Raw genomic sequence first — 15,592 nt, 5'->3', positions numbered from 1 at the left:
GATTGCTCCTCTTCCTTTTTATAGTATAGGACTTTGGGATGATATTTCAAAATACTGCAACCCTACACAAGCCTCATGGGTACCCTCTCCACCTTCCATTATTAAGTGCCTCACTATATGGCTCAAGCGAGGTTCTAATAAGCCACGCCAAATATCTAAGTAAGTAGTGCCACTCACACTTAGATTGGGAGTATTGACCATTTGATTCTCAAAGGAGCTAGAGTCGGCTCTTGAACACTTTATTAAATTACCCCATTTGTTTGTTTGTATTCACTCAAGGTTTGGACTCCTCAGTGGATATACTATCACCTAACACATGAGTATAGCCTTCCTTAGTCACACTAGCCTTTCCTGGCCAAACTGGTTCCACTAAAGTCCTCCCCTCACTATACTTTTGGAGCTCACTAAACCCTTTAGGGTTTAGGAGGTGAATGCTTTGGGTTGTCACCCTTGAACTTGAATTTGGACTTGGACTTAGAATCGGTCTTAGTTTTGGTTTTGGTCTCGATCTCAGTCTCGGTCTTAGTCTTAGTCTTGGTCTCAGTTTCTTTCTCAGCCTCAACCTTAGACTCTATCTCAAGTCCATCTCAGACTTGACCTTGGACTCCATCTCGGTTCCATCTCAGATCCATCTCGAACTCCATCTTGGACTCCATCTTGGGTCCATCTCAGACTCCATCTCGGGTCTATATCAGACTCCATCTCAAGTCCATCTCAGGTCCATATTAGACTTCATCTCAGGTCCATATCGGACTCCATCTTGGGTCCATTTCGAATTTCTTCTCGGACTCCATCTCGAACTCCGTTTTGGGTTTATATTACACTCTATCTCAGATTCCATCTCAACACTTTCATATGTCATGTATTGGTCCTTTTGTGTCCCTTTTCTAAAGACTCACTTACTGCTTGCTTTGTGTTCGTTTCTCAAGCACTTCGTTGGGAGTTCCACTCCCACTCTCAACCGTCTAAGTTGAAGCTTTTAGTCCAAACGTGTTATGCTCATTTAGCTTCTACTTTGGCCACTACCATGTGGCACCCTTTCGGCTCCACTTTAGGGCTTAGGGATTTATGTCTCACAAACGTGTGATGAAATTGGTTATGTTAACATTTTCTGGATTAGCAACCTCCATTTCCTGGGTGGAGACCTTAGTGTCAACAACAACCTGTTGGTGCTGTTGTAGTGGAAGGTTAGGACACCGAGATGTTTTTGAGAAATAAAGAGTCGTACAAGTAGTAGAGGGTTCTTGCATGAATAAGTCTGTGACCCTTTCATTTTTCTTTCTGGAGTATTATCAAGGGGTTTATTTGGCACAAGTTCATCTAGTATTACTTTCTAAACTCATTTTCTTAATAAGATGTCTCCTATTATTCTATTTGTATTAGTTAATACAGGTTTGAGTTTATCTTCTATTGCTCAGCCTATGGTCACATGTTGCTATCTACATTTATGTCATGTGGCAGAGTCAATTTTCATTCTTTATGGCAATAGTTATACATATATATGTGCATAAAATAAAGTACACTCTCAAGCTTAGGCTGTAGTTGTTGCAAGTGCTGTCGAGTTAAGATTTTGCCCTAATCCTTTATATGAATTGGTTGCAACACAATCATATCAAGTGTGACTTTACAGCTTTTCCCCATTATCTTATACTTCCTTATATTTTTTATATTGCTCTCATTTCTATATTTTTTTCATCCTTTTGCCTTCATCACTTTTATTGTTTTATTACTTCCTCCTATGTTTTTGTTTTGTTCTTCTATTCCCTTTTTAGATTCCTTCAATGACTTTTGTGTTGCAGTGGTTGACCGGCTTATGAAGGAGTATGCCAATCTCTTTGAATTTGACTTGTTGTCTGGGGCCAAAATTACAACACGTCATTCTATTTCAATTGGGGATGTTTGTCCAATCATAATTTCTATTTATCATTGATCACCAATCAAATCAAAATTTTATATATAAATGTCAAGGAGGTTGAAAAAGGGTGTTATCCAAAAGTCATATAGTTATTGGGAGTGTGAACTTCATCTTGTGACAAAGTTTGATAAAAATATTTATTTCTACATTGATTATCATTTGTTAAATGGAGTAATGATCCCAAATGTATACCCTCTTTCTCACACTACCGATCTCTTGGATCGCTTGGGGAGAAGTTATTGGTTCACCAAGTTAAATTTTGCTTTTGGGTACTAGCAAATGTCAATGGCCGAGGAAGATATTCCTAAGATTTCTTTTGTACACCATTTAATTTGTACGAGTTCTTGGTCATGCCATTTGGTTTGAATAATGCTTCAACGACTTTCCAATGGATGATGGATGATGTTTTTTATGATATGCTGGAGGTAACTACTGACTTCATCAATGATGTCTTCATCCACTCAGAGGGGATATAGGAGGAACACATTTGTGATATTTGTAAGGTGTTGAATCAGCTGCAAGAAGTTAGTTTAAAGTTCAAATGGTCAAATTGTATGGTGGGTCCAAGAACACTATTTATCTTGGGTACCGTATTTTTTGTGAAGGTTTGCAAGTTGATCTTGAAACATTTGTAGCTATTCTCTAGTTTCCTATTCTAAAGTATGTGAATGATGTGCGATGCTTTTTAGGCAAGGTGCAATATCTCAACTGTTTCATTAATCATTTTTTTTATTGTATAAAACCACTGTGAGTATTGTTGAATTTATCAACATCATCTTTCATTTGGTTTGTAAACTGTGAGCAAGCATTTACATATCTCAAAGAGTTGTTAACAACTCCTTTAGTTTTGGCATATATTAACTACACTATTTTGCATGTGGATACTTCTAATATTGGTCTTAAAGGTATGTTGATGCAAGAGAGCCTAAGTGTGTTTGGTCAATACCATTTTATTACATATATCAACCGTACATTACAACTAGTAGAGGTGAATTACTCCACAATAGAGGAGTGTTTACTAGTAGTTTGGGGTTTCAAGAAACTTCATACATATCTACATAGTTCTTGAACATTACTACAAAGTGATCATATTGCAATTACTTTGTTATTAAAGTGGAAAAACTTGATTGGTCATATTGCTTGGTGGGCATTAAAGCTTCAAACATATAATTTTGATATTGTTCATCACTCAATGAGTTATATGATTAATGCGAATGCCCTTTCTTAAGCTCCTCTTCCTTTTTCATTCTCTTCTCATATTTTTACAAGTTTATTATTCCAGCATTTGTGAATTTTTTGGACAAGGATTCAATGCTGTTGGTAGTTGTTGTATTTGATGTTTACTGTCCACAAGGTGCGAAGCTAGATTTACCTTCTCTTGACAAAATTTGTGAGGATCAAAAGATTGAGTTGTGAATCTGAAAACTTCACAATAGGTTTAAGAATTCTATATCACTTGTTAATGACTTGCTATGTCATCAATATTGCCTTAAAAATGACCTCCTTTATTTTGTAGAGACAAATCTTAATGATCATTTATGGTTCGTGATACCTTTAATCATTATTCCACACTTTTTCCATGCCTACCATGATTTTCTTATTCTAGTAGGCATATGGGACATCATCATGTGACTGAAAAGCTGCACAAGTTTTTCTATTAGCTGGATATATGACGTGATGTTATCTAGTATGTGTATAGTTGTATTTGGTACTAAGCTCATAATACTACCCTTTGTCCTACAAAAGGACAGTTATAGTCAATTGTAGTTTCCTATCCATTTGAGTTGGTGGTGTTTAACTTAATAAGGCCTTTTTCACAGTTGATTGTTGGCAATAAATATATCATTATTGCTTCTAACTAATTAACTCACTAAGTGGAAGTTAGTGTTTTTGCTAGTGCGTTTGCAATTGCTGTTAAATACTTCCTCCTTAATTGAGTGGTGTTCCAGCATTATTGTCCAGAGTGGATTCTTTTGGAGATCTTTACTATGGCCTGGACGTGGATCTTGTGGGAGACAATAATGGAGGTTTGGGCTAGGTTGGACTTTGTCATTCTAGGTTCTCCAGATAATAATCTTGCATTTATGGATTAAACATTTCACATTTTAATGTCTTAGTTGAGGATACACTACACATTCACAAGTGCTTATCATCTATAGTCAGATGGTTTGGTGGAATGGCTTATATGAACCTTCAAAGGGATAATTGCGAAATACATCAACTTTTATCATTCGAATTGAGATGGTTATATGCCATCTCTTTGGTATGCATATGTTACAAGAGTGTAAAGTTTTATTAGTGTTTCACCATATAAACTCTTATATAGTCATAATCTAATACTGTTAACGAAGTTGAGTTTACCTTTGCAATTGCCATGAGCTGTTGATATTAGATTTTAGGATTAATATTTAATGAGCATTCTTCCACTGGTTCAAGTAGAGTTTACCAAAGACTTGGGCTATATATAAGTGGGATAACAATGGTGATATAACTCCCATCAACCTGCAAATTACAAAGTGGATGTTTTGATATTAGTCTATTTTCAATCTTATGATATACAGTTTGTATAAAGCGCTCCTTACTCAATGGAAAGGACTGTATCAGGTGTTGTGGCAAATTGAACCACAAGTTTATGAGGTTTGACATAACGTCAAACAAGTTAATCCTTTAAAAATTATGTATATGCAGCGATTAAAATTCTTTATATAAAGAGATCAAAAATAATTGACACCACCTATAGATCCACAAATGCTTGCTTTTGGTGTTCCTCCAAATCTCGGCCTATCCACCATAAAACCTTGGTTGTCTTCTATCTTTCTAAGAAGAGGTGATGCTTTGAGGTCCAAGTGTATGGGTACAATGCCATATACTATTATTAGTATATTGGGATTTTGATAGCTATCAAATTAGTTTCAATCTTGACCACCTGCTCGTGTATATGAATTAGGGTTTTTGGGTTAATTGATATGTATATTTCTATATTCTATTTTCATTTTCCACACACTCACAACACCTTTAATTTAAATTTTAATCTATACTCTAGTGGAAGATCAGGGATGTTTTGGAGCTCCAATGGCCTAGAATGGCCGAAGTTGAGTAGTGGATTCAATGTGAGACATAAAATCCTTAGGCCCCAAAGTGGAGCCGAAAGGGTGCCATGTGGTAGTGGCCGAAGTGAAAGCCAAACGAGCGTAACACGTTTGGACTAAAAGCTCGAACTTGAAAAGTCGAGAGCACGAGTGGAACTCCCAACGAAGTGTTCGAAGAACAAGAACAAAGTGAGCAATAAGTGAGCCTCTAAAAAGGGGATACAAAAGGACTAACACGTGACACGTGGAAGTGTTTGAGATGGACCCAAGATGGAATCCAAGGTAAAGTCCGAGTTGGACCCGAGATGGAGACCGAAACCAAGACCGAGTCCAAGTCCGAGTTCGAGACCGAGACCGAGACCAAGTCCGAGACCGAGTTCAAGTCCGAGTCTGAGTCCGAGTCTGAATACTAATACATGCAGTTGGGTAAAAGTCCAAAGCAATCGTCCCTCCGGGGGGGGGGGTTGCAAAGGGTTCCAAAAGTATAATAGAGAAAGTGTAGGGGTTGGAGCCTAGTGGAGTTAGTTTGGCTAGGAAAGGCGAGTTTGGCCCAGGAAGGCTGTACCCAGGTGTTGGGTGATGAACTGACCACTGGGAAGTCCAAGACTAGAGTGAATACGGATCGACAAGTGGGGCAGCTTGGTGAAATGTTCAAGAGCCAGCTTTAGTTCCCCCGGGAGATCGAATGGTTGATGCTCCCAGTCCAAGCGTGGGTGGCACTACTTACTCGGATACCTGGCGTAACTCAACAAAACCTTGCTCTAAGCCCATGGTTAGAACACCCAAAAGCGGAAGGTGGGGAGAGTACCTATGAGGCTTGCGTAGGGCCACAGTGTTCCAAAATGTTGTACTAAAGTCCCAGACTATAGAAAGGAATACGAGTGGTCCTTTGGTGTAATGACCAAAGATACAGTCATGTGAGGAGGAAGTCCCAGAGGACAGTGAGACTTAGTGGTCGGGTCTGTAGGCCTTGTCCCAGTGGCAATGTTGGCGAACACGGCCATGGACAAAAAAAGGACTTAGTGGGGACTGTAAAAGGGATATTGGGGAAGGTTGTTCTCCATACCTGCAGGTATCTTAAGGATGCTAAAGAGTGGATCTCGAATAATCACTCATGGACGAATGCCCCAGTCTTTGAGAGATAGGATTGCGATGTAGGTGGCGTTGAACCATCGGTGTGACTAAGGTGAATGGGCAAGGCCTTAGCGTAATAGGTTAATATGTTGGTGGTACCTTGGGGTGTCGGGTCATGGAATTGGACACATGGAGCACTTGAACCAAATGCAAAGGTTTAGTGGCATGGATGCCATTCTTGGGGCTATCAAGCCCAAGTCCTAGATTGAAGTTATGGAGGTTGTGAATGAGACTCCTCCAAATGGTCAGAGGTGTGGTTAAATGATTAAAGTAAAATGGAAAAATTAGTCACTTACATTTAGCCACAAAAAATAGAGCTAACTTCAGAATCCCACAGTTGCTAATGGCATCATATTCTTCTTAGAGATCTATTGTTTGGATATTATAATGTTATAAATAGTATAATGAATAATAATATATGTTTTTCTGCCAAAGGGTAGATGAATTTCTTCTGTTTTGCATAGGTAGAGAGGTGGTGGGAAACCCCTTGGTTGGCCTCACTCTAAAGGTCCTGGGGAACTAATCCCATCTCAAGACAGCTCTTGGGTGTGCTAGAAGTTTGAGTGGACCTGGCATGTGGACATATGCCATGTTCCAAGGATACCTCGTTGTTGGATCTACTAGAGCTAACCACACTCATGAATCTCTATAAAGGCACAGCATTCCTGCCCTGAGCAGTGCAGCTCACAGGAGGCAACGCTCCAAAGCTGGAACCCACAGTGAGACGAGCTGCAGCTTGCAGCAAGTCTGCTCTAGCTCATGCTGGATTTGCCATTGTATGCAGTGCAATTGCCTAAGATCTCAGCAACAACACCACTCACATTGAGAATCCTCGCACCCTGATCCAGGCTGTGCTGAGCTCCTCATCCAGAGTTTCTGAGGCAGCACACAGTATGAGACTATGTAAGCCTTGCAAGGATCCATGCCTCACAAGTGTAGCCTCCCAGTGTGTGTCCAGGCCACTGACATTCCTATACTGCATCGCAGAAGGACAAAAGTTTTTCTCCAACAGCATTGAAAGTGTTGTCTGTGGCATGAGGTTGAGAATACTGGGGCCCCAAGTCCTCAATGCAAACGAGGCCACTCCTCATGTCCCTGGGAAGCCCTATTTCACTTTTGATTCCACACTGAATGCTTCACATACATCTTGATGACACAAAATGTCTGCTATTTCCACATGGGTGTTTGGCACAGGCCTTGTATGCTTTCAAGGTATATTCATAATAATTTAATATAAGCCACACAAACAAAACCATGTGAATGTTTATGAATAAAATTGTTAATCATGGAGGAGGTACATGATATACGGCCAAGAAAAAGAATGGACAGGTCAGCCATTGGCAGCAGTATGACTTTACCTAATATGCAGTCGTTCGAATTTTGGCTAGCGTGGTCTGAGTCGTATGACGATGGAGCTGAATGCAGGGGTGAAGCACTGGTATGATGGAGGCGATGGTGGCAAAGCACGGGCCTACAGTACATATCTCGCTCTGATAGTTTGCACTGGAACTTACACGTGAACTATGTAAGTCAACAAAGAAGAAAACAAATACCAGGGAAGCAAGTTCCATAAAAAGAAGAGAATCTGATGTGAATCCAAACTTGCCATAGAAAGTCAGGCCATCTAATTCTGACAAGAACTATAGTTACATTTTATATATCAGGCGGTTGAGACTTTGCATAAAGAAAGAAGGTAGCTTCTTGCTGCTTTCCTGCTCTTAAAACACGTGTTTAAAATGATGCATAAATACAGTATAATGCAAAACAAGTAGCAAACATTCTTTGACCACAAATTCCACTTGACGTATGACATTGTCTTGCAAAAACCTTTGTTTCAAAAAGAAGGCTTGTCAAACACATCCTAAAGTTCTCAAGTTGCCAAAGACCACGTCTCGTCCTTTTGGAGACAGGATGGCCTACGCTGGAGCGAAGCATGTAACGTGTTGTGCAGCTTGAGCCGCTTACAAAATTGGACTGAAAAATACACAGCGTAAAACTTAGGCGGTGAATAGTGTCGGTATTGAGGAATTTTCGATCCAGGGTTTCTTCTTCACAACATTGATCCAGAGAAGGAGCAGAAGTAAAAGATTGTCAAAGTTAGTAGTGACTCCTATACTGCTGTAATGGTATTCATATATTTGTAGTAACAGAGGAAGCACTATACAGTCAACAATATGTTCTCTATTTCTTCTGTTTGTACGGTTCATTTTTAGAATCCCAGATGGAGACAAAGAAGTGAGAGAAAAAATGGTATTTACTCTTTTTAAAATTTACAAAAAAATGGGCCTGAGGGAATTTACCCAGAATCAAAACCGTCTATCACATATTAGCAGACACTGACCTGCCTGTAGTGGCTGGGTCTGCCGTCTGGATATGTCACCAGCGTCATTCTGTAGCCTTGACGCTTGAGAAGCAACTGTTGACTCAAGTCGAGCTGCTCACAGGCCATTTCTCTGGCCTGCATACTCGAACCTCGGATGACTTTGGAGTGCAGCAGCATGAACTTGCCATCTGCCAGCTCCACCACCGCGTTGTGCCATGGTGTTGGGATGTGGAAGTTCTTCTCCTCGGAAGAACGCTGCGCTGCCACTAGAGAGGAATGGATGATGTTGATGCCATACTTGGGACCTCTGTTTGGATGCGGGTGGATGGAAATGCGCAGCTGCAAAGGGAAGAGCCACTCCACCATGGCCGAGTATGCACGGTTCCTGAGGATCATGAGGAAGGCAACCTGGCTGCACAGCTTCTTCTTGGCCGACTTTGACGGGAGATTCTTGCAGCTCTTGTGTTCGTACAAGTCCTCGAGCATGAACCTGGAGAAGCCACGATATAGATTGCGTGTCTCCGGCTCCTCCTTGATCTCCTTGGTGACGGTGGACTCGTCACATCCAAACAAGCACATGAGAGCTCGCCTGGCATTCTCTGCATTGGCGGTGAGCTCAGTCGCAACGGGATGCTCCACGGTGGTGTTGGAGATAAGCTTTGCAATGTCTTTGTCACTGTGGTTGTCCAGCAGAAACTCATCCAGGCGAAAGAAATTGACAAGGCCGGGATACAGATTGTGTGCCATCTCCCAAAACATCTCGCCGTAAGAATCCACAGCAGCGTCGTCCGAGCCGACGAGATCAGAGAAGACATGGCCATCCGAGGCGACGTTGTAGTGCACGCCTGGAGCATACACGGCCTTGATGAGATCCGCAACAATCTTCATGGAATGGATGGCCAGCTCCTCGGCCTTGTCCGGGCACTTTCCCAGAGTCTTGTCGGGATTGCACGACTTGACTGGAAATGCGGGCAAGACGAACTCGAGTGGAATGTTTCTTGCGACGTGGTACCTCACCTTGTCCGCAAACCTCTGCTTGCCCCCACTTGTGAACCACTGGTCGTGCTTTGGGAAGTGGATGTAATTCTTCTCGATGATGTCCACAACTTGGGAGGTGATGTCGTCCACCTCTTGAGGTGTGTGCGAGCTGAAGGGCTCCAGAAGGCAATCTCTGGTCATGACGCCGTTGTCCAGCAGCAGAGAGGCCAGATAGCTCATGCTCTCGCTGTCCTCCTCCTGGAGATTGGGATCCTGGATGAAAACCACGCCCTCGAACCCGTTCCCAATGTATCTCTCGTAGACGGTGGCTGTCCACTCCTGGTCAGCTGCTGCTCCAAGCATGGAAATGGTGTACTTGTTCATATCTGGAGCAACTGAGCGTGTGGCCTGCTTTGCCGCCTCTAAATCTTCCGCCTTGTCGCTCGCGACCATGGAGGAGAACAAGAAATCGCACTTGGCTGCTAGTACTGGGACATGCCTGGACGCAGATTGTGAGACGAAGCCAATCTCACCACTCTCTCTGTGGATGTACAGGAATGCAATCTTGTCCTTTGGATATGAACTTGCCATGGGTGTTATGAGAAAAAGAGAAAAATCTCAAATTTCAGGCTAGAGGATGGAAGATTGTAGACTGGGATCGATGAATTGCCTGGGTTTCCCTGGTTGGGCTTTTATACCAGGAAGCCGCCTGCCTTCCCGGTACCTACGCGCTTGACTGGAAAATTCTCAAACGTGGGCTGGGAAAATAGAACGCTATTGACAAAGTCACACAACTGATCATGAAGCTTCACAAGTAGTTTCTTGTTTGTTTCTTTTGACAACGTTTGATTCTTTTGACAACCATGTAGAACAAGGAACTTTTGTCAATGCCTGGTTTTTCTTCTCTTCTTCTTTGTGTTCTTCTTCTTTGTGTACAAATGCTTAGAGAATGGTGTCCCAAAGAATCTCTGTATTTCCTTTCTTACCTTCGCATGAATGCCTCTAGTATGATACAGCAATCGTTTGTTGCATCTTCAAACTGGAGCAGCTGTTCCCTTGCCTCTAAAACTGATCAAAGGATTTGCATTTGCCCACACTGCAGCATCCTTGTAGCCCAACACATAGAGCTCATCAAAGAAAAATCTGCGGGTTTCTTACCATCTTCAAGAGGGCGACTTCCTGTTTAAAAGCTGCGAAACAGTCAAGAACTTAGGTATGTACCTTTTAACTTCTTATTATTTGGAGAGGCTCGGTTGTCGGGATTACAGTCCGGGCTGATACCCACTGTGTCTTGAAGACCGAGGTCCTTGGCAGAAAAGGCACATACTCTTACCCGTGTAAGAGCAAAACAAAAGCTTCAGAAGCCAAAACTAAAATCTTAGTGAGTGACACGAAAGAACCGTTGTTTCAGCAGCTGAAGGGGGCATGAAGAGCGTGAACCTGCCGTGGATGCACAGTCTGTTGTTAAAGACGGTAACAGATTGTGGTGCTAGATAACTAAAAACCAGTCAAGCTCCCATCTGAATGGAATGCAAGAGCAAACTGCTCTGAAACACGACGCAAGCAACACGTTCATCAGATCATCCTTGGAATCAAACTGGTCAACAAGCAGGCCTCTTGGCACTCAAAAGAGTTGCATGATTGCAACTGCAGAGAGACAGATGCTAGCCGTTTTATCTAGAATTTTTGTACTAGAGAATGGTCTAATCCTTGGAGGTTTAATTACTTAAGTGGATTGCCCCCTTCTTTCTGCTAATATTCTTTATATTTTGGCAAATCACTTGAGATAATCATACACTTCCCAACAAAGATAGCAATCATCTTTGGCACTCAAATTATTATACCATTGGAACATCATCTTTTGGAGACACGTGGGAAACTCATATAAATGCTAAATATGATCCCAAAAATTTGTGACACATATGCAGATTGGAGCATTCTCTCAAACATTTTCAAATGCACATTTGAACATGTTGATGATTGTGATGATGTAATTTAGCAATTGGTTTGTATTCATCAAGGAGCATGTAAGTTAATGATGTAAATTAGTGTTTATTTCTGAGCCTCTTGGTTTTTGCAGAGCCAAATAATGCTCTTTGCCTGGCACAATGTTATAAAACATCACCTCTTTTTATCTTTTTGTGGGAGATAGTTTTATTTGAATGGAGGTTGATGTTGTTGCTTCCCAAGTTTATAGACAAGAGCAAGGATGTAATCATGGTCGTGATGTTTACTATTGGGCATTGTAAGCAATTAATTTTTCCATTCTATTTTAATCACTTAAACACACTTTTGATTATTTAGAAGAGTCTCACTCACAATTTCTATAAGTCTTATTCAAGACTTGGGGATATGCTAGCCCCATAAATGGGATTTATAAAATTTAACCTTTGCACTTGGTCCAAATGCTCTATGTGTCCAATTTTATAATTGACACCCAAATGTACCATTGACATATTAGCCTATTACATTAAAACCATGCTCATTCACCATTGTCATATTCGTAATCTAAAACCACCTACATCATAATCCCATCTATCAAAGACTAAGCCATCCATCCATGAGTGGTCACCTTTTGACCACACCTTAACACCCTTAGGATGCTTAAAGACATGGGAAACATTTTTCCCTAATATTCCTTCTTTTATCCCTATTAAGTCCCTTTTCATCTAGGGCCATGCTCGTTAACCTTGCCATTGGGTCAAGGCCCAAAGGCTCAACCATTAAATCCCACTATCCTCTGGGATATCCTCATCATATGATTGTGTCTTTGGTCACTACACTAGAGAACTCTTCTACTTCCTTTCCACGGTTTAGGACTTTAACATGACATTTCGAAACACTGTGGCTCTACACAAGTTTTATAGGTACTTTTTTATTGCAAATGTGATTTTAAGTATCAAAAAGTACTTACTTGTCTGGTCTAAGTACACTTTAAATGCTTAATTAACTCTACTAGCACAAAAGAGACTACCATCCAACTATATTGACCTCTTGCCGTCATAGTAGTAAAAAAAGAGTGTCCGTAAGGATTAGTTGACAAGTATCTTTCGATACCCAAAGTCACATTCGCAACATCTTTACACCTTTTGCCCTTAGGTGCCCTAGCTATATGGCTAGAGCGAGGTTTTGATGAGCCATGCTAGGTATCTAAGTAGGTAGTGTTACCCACACTTGGATTGGGAACATCTACCATTCAATCTCCCAAAGGAGCTAGAGCTAATTCTTGAACACTTCACCAAGCTACCTAGTTTGTTTATCTATATTTACTTTAGCTTTAGACCCCTTAGTGAATATACCATCACCTAACACATGGGTATAGCCTTCTTTGGTCACATTGGCTTTTCCTGACCAAACTGGCTCCACTAAAGTCTTCCCCCTATTATACTTTTAGAGTTCACCAAACCCCCTAGGGTTTGGGAGACAAATGCTTTGGGCTTTCATCCTCGGACTTGGACTCGAACTCAAACTTGGTCTTAATCTTAGTCTTGGTTTCGGTCTTGGTCTCTTTCTCAATCTTTGTCTCGATATTGGTCTCTTTCTCGGCCTCAACCTCGAACTCTATTTTAGGTCCATCTCGGATTTGACCTTTGACTCCGTCATTATTCCATCTCGGACTCCATCTCGAACTCCATCTTGGGTCCATCTCGGAGTCCATCTCGGGTCTATCTTGGATTCCATCTTAGGTCCATCTCAGACTTTATCTTGGGTCCATCTTAGATCCATTTTAGACTCCATCTCAGACTCTATTTTGGGTCCATCTTGGGTCCATATCAGACTCCATCTTAGACTCTATCTTGGGTCCATATCGAACTCCATCTCATGTTTATTTCAGACTCCATCTCAGACTTTGTCTTGGGTCCATCTTAAACTCCTTCTTGGACTCCATCTTGAACTCCATCTCAGACTTCGTCTTGGGTCCATGTTAAACTCCTTCTTGGACTCCATCTCGGCATCTATCTCGACACTTCCACATGTCATGTATTGATCCTCTTGTGTCCCTTTTCTAGAGATTCACTTACTACTTATTTCATGCTCATGCCTTGACCACTTTGTTGGGAATTCCACTCCCACTCTCGATTGTCCAAGTCAAAACTTTTAGTCCAAGAGTATTATGTTCTTTTCGCTTCTGCTTTAGCCACTACCACATGGCACCTTTTTAGCTCCACTTTAGGGTTTAGGGATTTGTGTCTCACAACTCCAAGATGCCTAGCGTGACTCCCCATGTCGCGGCACCAATTTATACATAAAGTATGTTACGGATCACGCTTAAAAACCTAGTTTCTCTGAATTGTCAAATCCTCTCACTTGACAAGTTTGTGATTAATCATAGATTCTTCCATACTTAGCCCCATGGGCCACTCTTTTGAGGATATGGGTACTCCACCAACTAGCATGGAATGGAACTTGGGCTTAGACCCAAGCCGGACGCAGAACAAGGACAGGCACGCAAGCGGGAGCTAGACTATGCCTCAGGTTGGTCGGCCATGCCCGACCTACCCACTATCCCTACTATACATTTGGAACCCCCCACAGCCCCCCCCCCTTGAGGAACACACGCTTTGGGCTTTCACCCCAAGCCTCCCTTAGTATTAGGAGTTAGTCTCTGGGACAAGCTCGAAACTTACTAAATATGGAATGTCTTTAGATTGCGAATTTGGACATGGGACGAACACCATTGTGTTCAGGACGATCTCTACATTCCGTAGATATGCCAAATGAGCAAATCTGGACACTTTCCATAAATAGCATTTGGGACCGAAATGAGACTAACACAAAGGGCATGATAGCGAGGGTGTTTGGCAGACACGGTAAGCTATCATCTTGCGATATTGAGGGACCAAGCTCAATATCACGGGGGTTCCCAACACTAGCAAGTGCAAGTCAACGAATGAGTTTCTCTAACCAGGTCAAGTATGCTTGACTAAATAGACACTTAGGAATTCCTTCCTTATGCTCATCTGGTCAAGTGCACACGCGAAGACCAGTTTCTCAACTAGCTTAGGCGGAGACTGATAACGGGTCCAGCAATACCGACCTCCTGCCATCGTGGCAGTAAGGTAAGAGTGTCCGTAAGGACAGGTCGACAGGTAACTTTCGATACCCGAAGTCACATGCGCGACATTCTTGGACTCCATCTCGGACTCTATCTCGACACTTCCACATGTCATGTATTGATCCTCTTGTGTCCCTTTTCTAGAGATTCACTTACTACTTATTTCATGCTCGTTCCTTGACCACTTTGTTGGGAATTCCACTCCCACTCTCGATTGTCCAAGTCAAAACTTTTAGTCCAAATGTATTATGTTTATTTCGCTTCTGCTTTAGCCACTACCACATGGCACCTTTTTAGCTCCACTTTAGGGTTTAGGGATTTGTGTCTCACAACTCCAAGATGCCTAGCGTGACTCCCCATGTCGGTGCACCAATTTATACATAAAGTATGTTACGGATCACGCTTAAAAACCTAGTTTCTCTGAATTGTCAAATCCTCTCACTTGACAAGTTTGTGATTATGCATAGATTCTTCCATGCTTAGCCCCATAGGCCACTTCTTTTTGAAGTCAACACCTTCAACTAGGGTTTTTGTTCCCCCGACTTGCCAATCTCTCTTACAAGTCATTCAACTAGTGTAACATAGTTTCATGCATAAGCATGAAAATTCTTAACCATCAATTTTTGTTCAAAACCATCTCTTTAAACACTCAGGAACTACTTCCCCAACTTTGATAGCCTCGCCTTATGGCAAGCTTCAAAACTACACTTCTGGCACTTGTGCCACTTTAATTTCATGTATTTTATGAACCATTTACACTTATCTTTTTAGGTACTAACTTATTTAGAATTGTTTTTGGGAATTTTGAAGGGACTTTATTGCTAAAACCTCTTTTTTCACAAACTTTCTAATTGTCATATGTTCTAACATAGATAATTCCATACTCTAGACTCTCCATGGCATCACAATTGCCAGTAACAACACCTTTGAGTATCTACTTAATTTTCCAATCCCAACTTGGATAATTACTCTCGGTTATGCTTTTTGATTACTATAGTTCGGTCCTCTTATTTTACTACTTGCTTTTGGCCTCACATGTTTTTTTTGGTTATTTTCCTTCATGCTAGAAGGATAGCTTTGCGCTTTTTATTATGTCT

This window comes from Selaginella moellendorffii, unplaced genomic scaffold (genome assembly GCF_000143415.4).
Source record: "Selaginella moellendorffii unplaced genomic scaffold, v1.0 SELMOscaffold_22, whole genome shotgun sequence".
Classification (NCBI taxonomy): Eukaryota; Viridiplantae; Streptophyta; class Lycopodiopsida; order Selaginellales; family Selaginellaceae; genus Selaginella; species Selaginella moellendorffii.
The sequence above is the reverse complement of the archived record's forward strand: the minus strand, read 5'-3'. Positions refer to the sequence as shown.